The 10479-nt window shown below is 44.9% G+C and overlaps 1 protein-coding gene across 4 annotated transcripts in view; it reads left to right on the top strand.

Moving 5' to 3' along the window:
- Nucleotides 1–10479, top strand: part of Mboat1 (membrane bound glycerophospholipid O-acyltransferase 1) — a 113216-nt gene that overhangs the window by 34602 nt on the left and 68135 nt on the right.

Raw genomic sequence — 10479 nt, 5'->3', positions numbered from 1 at the left:
CTCACTCTCTGGTCTGCACTGGTCTGCATACTTCCCTGTGGCATGACTGAATCTTTGGTGTTGTGAAGAGATGAACAAGGTGGCGAGCATTGAGCTAGGCTTTCCCTTGCTTTTCAACTCTAAAGAAAACAAAAGCCAGATACTCTTCCTGTTCACTGAAGCAGAGTGTCTGCCTTTTTGGGCTGAGTACATGACTTACTCAAGGCCGAGTCAAGAAGTAGGAAGGTTTTGTTCTTGGAGCCACTTGTCACAGGAGCCATTGATACCTGTAGAGATCCTCTTAATATTCTGACTTTTTTCCTGTGGGATTTTCTTTAGCTTTATTCTTTGTGAGAGTGGGTAGATCCAAAGAGTAACAAACTGCTAGGTTCCTGTGAATGAGACAGTTGTGTGACTTTTACAAGAAGATACAAACTAACCTCAGATAGGGCAGCTGTGACAGAACAAAACACCGAAGTTCAGCATGGTGAACCAGTGGGGTTATAGGAATTATTCACAGGAGCATGGGTGGGCAGTTACTTATAGGAGCATGGGTGGGCAGTTACCTACAGGAGCTTGGATGACTCAAAGGTAGCTAAGTGACTAAAACCCATATGGCTAACAAAAGTCACAATCCTGAATCTCCCTCCCCAGATCCTGGCATCTCAGGCAGTTTGGGCGGAAAGTCTCCTCTCTCCAGCTATGTACTCTGGGATGGAGTACTGTAGATCCCGTAATGTTCATGGGTTTTCTAAACCTCAGAAGTCTCGTACGCTTTCTGAGTCTTACGAGCCCCGGTCCTCCATCCAGGAGCAAGCAATTTGGTTTGGAGACGTCTGCTCAGTGGAGCCCCTCCTGTTGTACCTGGAGTGAGTCCAGGCATTGTGTAGAGGTTTTTATTGTTTTCATCGTTCTGTCAATGTCAGAGTCTCATCTGAGCTTTACAACTATCTTGAGAGGATGGGCTGCTTCCACATCCTTTTTGTCACTCTGCTTTTTACGTATTTTCCTTTCCAAACATTTATGTTTTTCCACTCCTCCATTTTTTTTAAACTCCATGTTCCCAAATATTTACCCGCATTGCTCAATTCTACATTCAGTTCTCGGAGTTTAAAAAATTGTCTGATCTCTGGTCTACCTCTCGTTCAGCCAAACACATTCAAACTCTGCTTTGTGTGTCCTGGTTTGCGAGCAGCCAAGTGCACTTTGACTCAGGTTTGGGTATTTTCTTTCCAGCCTTAGTAATTCATCATTTCTGAGGAGATTAGATTGTGGTATCTTTTAAAAACTTGTTTAACATATGAGTATTTTGTGGAAGTTTGAGATTCAAACCCTAGCTTTATTGTTGGAAGTCCCCCCTCCCCCTTTATGGAAGCAACTCGAATTCGAGTTGCCATACTGGATGAGGATGCATGTTTGCCCAGGACAGTTAGACAATCTCATGCTTCTGCTCTTTCGAATTTAACCACCACTGGGTTTTGATATTGCCTATTATATTGAAACCTAATTTCTCCCCATATGTACAACAATGTCAAGCAACCAGAGCTTCAGGGACTAAGCCACTACCTAAAGACTATACATGGACTGACCCTGGACTCTGTCCCCATAGGTAGCAATGAATAGCCTAGTAAGAGCACCAGTGGAAGGGGAAGCCCTGGGTCCTGCTAAGACTGAACCCCCAGTGAACTAGACTGTTGTGGGGAGGGCGGCAATGGGGGGAGGGTCGGGAGGGGAACACCCATAAGGAAGGGGAGGGGGAGGGAGATGTTTGCCCGGAAACCAAAGAATTATTATCAAGTATTAAATAAATTAAAAAAAGAAAAAAAACCTAATTTCTGTATATAGTTTTACTTAGTATGAGATATACTATTGCTATTAAATATACTATTAATTGATAAGTACAGTCATGATACATAAGGTAAATATTATGTGTGTGTAGAATTATTTTAAATGTTCACATTTACATGGCTTTTCATTGTAGTTCTTGTTGGCATCTTCTTTGCAACCATTTAGGCATGTAAGGCCTTTGGTAACCACAGACTTGGGAGGACAAAATTTGGGCTATATGTATTTGTTTTTATCTTATGTGTTTGGATTTTTGCTCGTGTGCATGTCTGTCCACTGTATGTATGTGTGTGTGTGTGTGTGTGTGTGTGTGTGTTGTGTGTGTGTGTGGTCTGTGTTTTGTGTGTGTGTGTGTTGTGTGTGTGTGTGTGGTGTGTGTGTGTGTGGTGTGTGTGTGTGGTCTGTGTTTTTTGTGTGTGTGTTGTGTGTGTGTGTGTTGTGTGTGTGTGGTGTGTGTGTGTGTTGTGTGTGTGTGGTGTGTGTGTGTGGTCTGTGTTTTTTGTGTGTGTGTTGTGTGTGTGTGTTGTGTGTGTGTGGTGTGTGTGTGTGTGTTGTGTGTGTGTCTGTGCGTGGTGTGTGTGTGTGGTGTGTGTGGTGTGTGTGTGTGTGTGTGTGTGTGTGTGTGTGTGTGTTTCAGTATGCAGTACCTTCAGAGATCAGAAGAGGGTGTCACATCCTCTGGAAGTAGAGCTACAGACTGTTGTGAGCTCCTCCCATGTAGGTGCTAAGAACTAAACCTGAGTCCTCTGTAAGAGCAACAAGTGCTCTTGACAGCCAAATCATCTCTCTAGCCACTGTGCTTAGCTTTAAAAACAAGAGTTGAGGAGACAAGGCTGCAGGCCTTTATTAGTTTGCTAGGAGTACTATGAAAAACTTAAACTCCATGAGAGTTGGTTTCCATCGCACTGTTACTCTGGTATATGTAATAACTTCTCTTAACTTTTTCCTTCCTTAAAGTAGTTAATGTGTTTTCTATGCTAGTGATCTACTTTTTGCTTGGAACAGGAGGATTAATTATAATGTCTCCCATTCAAGTTGGGAGTGAAGATTGGATCTGAACAGGATATTTTTGCTAAAGAAAAACCATCACCTGACTCTCAAAGGTGACATCTTTGATGAACTCACCAGTGGTTCTAGAACATACACGGTCACACATTACACTTGTGACAATGGTTTTCTAAATGTCTGTCCCAGGCTAAACCAAGCTGACGTTGCCTGTCCAGACTATAGGCCTTGGACTGCTAGTACTCTACCCGGTTTCCCTTTACCTGCTTTTGGACACGCCCCACCATGCTCACCACCTCCTTTGCTTCTTAACCTAACTTTCATTCATTCTCTTCTTCCTTCATTAACAGTATTGAGCCCCTAATGGAGACCATAGACACTATGGACCCATGTGTGTAGCTATTTCTTAGGTATTGAAGTATTCCTTTTTGGAGGGAGAGGGAAGTTCATAAAATAGGAAACTCACTAACCTATAATGAACGCCCACAAAGTTCATGAAAATTACAAAATTCACAGTGCTCTTTCCCAAGGTCATCAAAGTTGTAAGCAATTGCTGGAGCGAGGATACTTTCTGGTGGTGCTGCCTGCAAATTGGGAAGGGAGCTAGGAGTGTGACTTCCATAAACCATTACCGGAGTCAGTGTAAACTCTTTGGGGATGCAACAGCCTGAGTGTCACCCCTGGCCCATGTGTCTGTAAGTCACCCAGTAAACTCACTAATTTTTCAAGCAAGATTTGGGTAGAATTGTCCTGTGGTTGGTTATTGGTGCCCCATGTGAACCCATAGACATTTGCTGAGTCTTAGAACAAAAATCATATGACAGCCACACTCAAGAAGCATGGCCTCCACCTTCTTGAAGGTTTTTTGCTTAGGCAAAGAAAGAGATCACTACAGAAGAGTGTGTCTGAATGCTGAGGATACTACCTAGCCGAAGCGTGGCAGCCGCAGTGTGACAGCAGCCGCAGCAGCAGCAGTGTGACAGCAGCAGCAGTGTGACAGCCACAGTGTGACAGCAGCAGTGTGACAGCAGCAGTAGTGTGACAGCCACAGTGTGACAGCAGCAGCAGCAGTGTGACAGCAGCAGTGTGACAGCCGCAGTGTGACAGCAGCAGTAGTATGACAGCAGCAGTGTGACAGCAGCCGCAGCAGCAGCAAGCAGTGTGACAGCCGCAGTGTGACAGCAGCAGCAGTGTGACAGCCACAGTGTGACAGCAGCAGCAGCAGCAGTGTGACAGCAGCAGTGTGACAGCAACAGCAGTAGTGTGACAGCAGCAGTGTGACAGCAGCAGTGTGACAGCAGCAGCAGCAGTGTGACAGCAGCAGTGTGACAGCAGCAGCAGTGTGACAGCCACAGTGTGACAGCAGCAGCAGCAGCAGTGTGACAGCAGCAGTGTGACAGCAACAGCAGTAGTGTGACAGCAGCAGTGTGACAGCAGCAGTGTGACAGCAGCAGCAGCAGCAGTGTGACAGCAACAGCAGTAGTGTGACAGCAGCAGTGTGACAGCAGCAGTGTGACAGCAGCAGCAGCAGCAGTGTGACAGCAGCAGTAGTGTGACAGCAGCAGTGTGACAGCAGCAGTGTGACAGCAGCAGCAGCAGCAGCAGTCGCCGCCTATTACCTTGGAGCTCGATGAGAGAAAACTTCTAGCTGGAGGCGACTGTAAACTGAGATCAGAACTAAGGAGGAGAAATGGACAAAGCCAGGGTTGGAGGTCAAGTAGATGGTTTCTGGAATTGCTGTAAGTTACTGTTATGATAAAAAGGTGTGACAGAAGGAAGGCAGGTATAGGAAGGGAAGTGAATGGACTTTAGATGGGCAAAATGAGTGGAGCAGGCAGGGTGAGCAGTTGAGTTTATTTAGGTGGGTATAAGACAGGGTGAAGCAGCCATCTGGTTCATTAAATGGTGTTTTCCTCAGAACAATGGTTCTCATTCTGTGGGCCATAACCCCTTTGGCAAACCTCTGTCTCCAAAAAATATTTATATTTTGATTCATAACAGTAGCAAAAGTACAGTTGTGAAGTAGCAACAAAAATAAATTTTATGACTCCACAAAAATAATTTTTGTGTCAGCACAGCATGAGAACTGTATTAAAGGGTTGCAGTGGTAGGAAGGTTGAGAAGCACTGTTTTAGATAAATGGTAGAGTTGAATAAACAAAAGGAAAATTGTGAGCTGTTAGAGGCGGATTGAAGTTGCAGAAGGACAGGAGGGTCTGTGCCTGGGAATTCAGGAGACATCTGGACCGACAGGAGAACTTGACAATAACAACTGGGGCTTGGTGGTGTAGAAGTGATTGGTGACTTCACTTTTATAACATGGCAGAAGAGAAGCCCAGCATGGACCCCGGGAGGGGCATCCTCAAAGGAGAGGAGATAGCAGTAGCCAGAAAGGCAAGAGAAGAGGGGCAGGAGAACATGGCTCCCATGTCAAGAAGAAAGGGCAGAGTCCTGTTGGGCAAGTGATGCTCTCTAAGAGCCATTCTTCTCACTGGCTTTGGTCAGGTAGGAGAATCTAGGCCTTGGCCCGAGCACCCGTGGAACGGTCTGAATGCTCTGTAGTTTGTGAATGAAGGGTGGGAGCCAAGAATGAAGTCTGATTTCAAAAATGGAAAACCACACTAAGTGTGGTGGCCCATACCAGGGGCCCATGCCTGTAACCCTGGTATGTAGTAGGCTGAGCAGGTAGATCAGAAGTTCTAGTCCAGCCTGGGCTACCTAGACCCTGTCACAATAAGACAGAAAAAAAACCAACAAACTACAAATAATTTTACGTTTCCAGTGACCCCCGTACGCAGCTGATAAGGTTGGAAAATTAATGCACCCTAAAGAAAAGCTTGCCCACTATTGATAATCAACTTAATCTATAACTGGTGATTGTGTCTTTGCACCTGAGGAAGGGGTGATGCTTAGGGACAGGTGGTTGCTTTGCCTCTTGGTCCATGTTGATTTCCTTTTTATTGTACACAAATATTTTGGAGAAAGTGATGGTGTAATGAGAGCTCAGAATAGCCTAGGTCCTAGGGGATACACAGCCGCAGTATCCCTCTTCTGACAGCCACCCTCCTCCATTCCATAGTGGCTTTGGGTCCCTCCACTTTTGGAGATGTGACATTTGTGCTGTATTCTCCCTGGCCCCACGAGAGCTTTGTTTTATCAAAACTAAATGGCAATTTATTTTATTTTCAAATTAAGACAAATTAAAATTAATTTTGTTTTGGGACTTTTGAGAATTTCACCACATATTCTGAGATAATTGGTTTTGCCCCCCGGGTATTGCATAAGTCAGCAGCCCTCCCTCTTCTTTTACCTTTGTCCCCAAAGGCCTCACTCATGGTAAGATCTTAAACAGAAATAATAATTATAGTTATAATAATTATAATTATTGATGGGTATGACTGCAGAGAAGCTTACTTGGAGCAAACACACTTTATCTTCAGGTCACCAGGAAGAAGATTGTCCACGGTTAGTTTTCGTTTGTTTGTTTGGGGACAACACAGGTGATGGGACAAAGAAGCCATTTGGGAGCTTGTCTTTTTGTTTTGCTTTTTTCTTTACCTTATTTAACCTTCAATTTACCCAGTGGGAAAACTGGCGATAGTTATACTGACTGCCTTGTTAGTGACAGGAAAGAGCTAAACACTCTGTGTGTGTGTGTGTGTGTGTGTGTGTGTGTGTGTGTGTGTGCGCCTGAGCATGTGTGTGTGTATGTGTATGTGTGTGTGTGTGAAGAGAGGGAGAGGGAGGGTGAGAGAGAGAGACAGAGAAAGAGAGAGAGAGAGACAGAGAGACAGACAGAGAGAGAGAGAGAGGCTGACTTTTTTTATAGGGTACTACCTGATCACATTATTGATGCTGGCTGGACTCACTTTTGAAATTAATTTTTGCATTTCAAATGTGAATATAAATACCTACAAATTTAAAAGTAAAGAGGAGATTGGGAATGGGACTATGAATGTTGTCTCTTTAAAGCACAATTTTGAACCTGAACGCCATTTGGGAAGGCTAGTGGACAGTCTGATTGCCTCTTTACACACAGGCCATGCTGGTTACTAAGCTGTGTGGAGTTTATTATTTGTAACATAGGTGGAGTTGTGACTCTTGGGAGTTCTCTTCATCCCAGACATGATTTCTGCTAAGGGTTTGCTTAGAGCATCTCATGGCCTCTAAGTAGTGCCTCTGAGTGTCTCTCCTGTTCTGTGTCAGAGAAACAGTTCAAAGGTGCAAAAAAGAGGCTAGCCATAACATTTAGTGTGCGCTGCACACTTAATGCTGTGGTGGGTGCTATGTTCATCATCTGACATGTTTAACTCAATTCTGTGAGAGCAGCTACCTAGCCCAACTTTTGCATATGTATTCCATGTGTATACATTTACCTGTGGATGTGTGTGTGTGTAGGTGTGGATCCTGGGGATTGAACTCAGGTCATTAGGTTTGGCAGCAAGTGTCTTTACCTGCTGAGCCATCTTGCCGGCCCTAGTCTCACCTGGTAGAGATACTGGCTAAATGATTTTGCTGAGGTTTGACCAGGGGCAAAGTGGCTTCTGTTCCACAAAGTCGCTTTTACACTTGCGCCGTTGTTTACGGTTGGTCTCCAGTTTCTGCAGAGCGAGGAACTGCGCTCAGCTCAGGTGGGGGATGCTCTCTCTTCAGTCAATGTTTGAGGATGTTAGTTCAGTGACCACGGAACTCCCTGGCTGAAGGCCAGTCAGGCAGGGAAATGGGCTCAACTGCTAATCAGGAAATTGAAAGTAGTGCCTTCCCCTCAGTTTCTCGCCACCTGATTGAAAGCGACTGGGAAGGTTCTAGAACTCCATCCAATGGCAGCTGCAGGATGGGGTGTGGCAGGAGGAGAACCAGTCTTACGGAGTTCAAACTGGCTTCATGTTTGGAAAACAGAAGTAATAGGACTTTGGATTTTGAATAACTATATCATTGGGTGGGGCTAGGTCTTTATCTTACAGCTATGAACTCACCAGTGAGTAATTACATGTAGGAAAGTGTTCGGTATGGCACAGCTTGTAACAACACACGCTGTGAGCAAATGAGAAACTGTCGAACGGTTGTGTGAATGCTATCAGGCACATAGCATCCCAGACAGTCGATACACAGTACATTAGCTTTTTAGGTACATTCGATAGGACCAATTTGGAAATAAGACCCAGCAACTACTACTAGTGATTGAAACATTACTTTAATAATGATGGGACTCTTGGATCACAAAGGGTTTACTGTATATATCTTATTTATTAATTACTATTACTGGTGGAATATTCAGGGCTAAACCTCATGCATGCTGTGCTAGCCTTCTTAGCATTGGACTTTGTATCCAGTCCCTTCCTTTGATTTTTATTTGCAAACGATATTTTTCCAAGTGCCTCAGGCTAGCCTTGTGTTCACTGTGTGATTCAGGCAGGCCTTGAACACATGATCCTCTTGCCACTGCACCATCAGGCCTTGCCTTTTGTCTTTAATCTTGAATGGAACTGACTTATTATCCCTACATACTGAGCAGCAGGACTCCTGGAGTGGGATGATGTGCAGGGAGCACAGGCTTGGGAATGCTTCGTGTAGACAGGCTGGTTCTCCATGAAGGAAGCTCTTGAGGTGTGGACTGGGCATGCTCAGTGCTTCCTTTTAACTTCTGTTAAGCCACTCCTCCTTCTCTGGTGACTCTTCTGGGTGGACAGGAAGTAGAATGTACCTTCTTTGTTATGGTTTGGATCTTAAACATCCTCCAAGGGCCAGGGTGTTGAGGGATTGGTTGTCAGCCATTGGCGCTGTTGGGTAGAACCTTCTGGAAGACACAGGATTAGTTAAAGGGCTGAGGTACCCTCAGCATTGAAGGGCAAATGGAGGCCTCGGCCCTTCCTTTCTCCCACTTTGCTTCCCAGCGTTCATTAGGTGAACGAAGTTCCTTCCTCATGCATTTCCCACCATGGTGTTCTGCGGGGCTACAAGATCACAGTTATGGGACCAAGTGGCCGTGAATGGAAGGAACCCTCTGTAGCTGTGAGCCACAGAAGCCTTTGTGGCTTGGTTTACCCCAAGTATTTTGTCACAGCAACCCAAAGCTGACTGATACACCATCCCAGGAAATGATCTGGAAATGACAGGCTATCTGTAACTATCTAAGGAGTGAGGAATGGTCCTTTGACTGCCCCCATGCTGTGGTGTACTCTGCAGCTTTAAAAAAATACAGTTTAACTGGAGACGAGTGAATTGGTGTGTCTGCTGCTTTTCTCACTGCTGCCTTGCCGTAGAGGAATTACTAGAGGAAGGGAAGCTTACTCAGGCTCACAGTGCAGGAGATACAGTTCAGCCTGAAGGGGAAGCCTTGGCTGTGGAACCAGCTCTGGCTATGGTGGCAGAAGACTGATTGCTCACATCATGGTGGATCAGGAAGCAGAGACGGGATTCCAGTGCTCAACTGACTTGTCCGTTCTCTCTTCATTCAGTCTGGATCCCAGTGTGTGGCATGGCGCCATACATTCAGGATTGGTCTTTCCCCTCGGCCAGTCTTCTTTGGAAACACCCGCACAGGCATACCCAGAAGAGCGCTTGGCTAATGCCCTTGGCATTCACTAATGCAATCAAGTTGACAGAATTAATCAACACACCGAGAAAGATGCTTCATAGCTTCATAGCTGAGTGGAAAACCTCAACACACGGTTGTCATTACACCACAACTGCATGAAGCCAAAGGAGAAACCAATGCCTGTGAATAGAAACTACCTTTCTGTATTGAAATTAAATACAGAAAACTTATTAAGAAATGTTCCCTGATCTTAAAGAAGGGAAGGTGGATGATGACATCTTCTTTTCACTTAATTTGTTTATATCTTTTATTGAAAATAGATCCTGTCACTTGATATAAAGTGAGCGTTTATTAATTTCTGTAATAAAATGAACTCAGTGAAAATTCAGATGGCTTCTTAGGATGGACTTCATTTAAATGTGGTTTGATTCCATGCCTGGAGGAAGGGAAGGGCGTGGTGTCCCTGCAGTATGTTTCATTCAGACAGGGCAGTAGTTTAACTTGTCTGAATGGCCTTATACACTCCATGTGGACCGGTCGTTTGTGTGTGTGTGTGTGCATATGTGTGGTGTGTATGTGTGTGGTGTGTGTGTATGATTGTGTGGTATGTGTGTGTGGTATGTGTATATGTGTGTGGTGTGTATGTGTGTGGTGTGCATGTGGTATGTGTGTAGATGTACATGTTATGTATATGTACCTCTGTGTGTGTATACATAGAGGCCAGAGGTTGACATCAGGTGTCTTGTGTGATGCCAGGCACAGCCTCTAGGCATCCGAAGTCAGTGCTGTGCCTTCATGGCAAGCACTTAATCAATGGAACCACCCCCACCGCACCTCCCTATGTGTTCATTGGTAAAATTAAATCACGCTAGGGTTTTACTCAGTGCAACCTAGAGAGACTTCTCTCATATGAAGTTTAGAATATTTGAAGACATCTTCAGCTATAACATTTAAAAACAAAACCGTGGGCTGGAGAGATGCCTTAGAAAGACAAGAATACTTGTTAAGCAAACGTGAGACACTAGGTTCAAATCTCAGCCCCCATGTGACTGGCCAGGCATGGCCTCCAGGCCTGCTTCCCAAGTGCTGCTGCGTCTGAGAAGTTACCTGTCT

This window comes from Rattus norvegicus, chromosome 17 (genome assembly GCF_021556685.1).
Source record: "Rattus norvegicus strain SHRSP/BbbUtx chromosome 17, alternate assembly SHRSP_T2T, whole genome shotgun sequence".
Lineage (NCBI taxonomy): Eukaryota > Metazoa > Chordata > Mammalia > Rodentia > Muridae > Rattus > Rattus norvegicus.
Note: the sequence above shows the minus strand (reverse complement) of the source record. Positions and strands in the feature narration are given on the sequence as shown.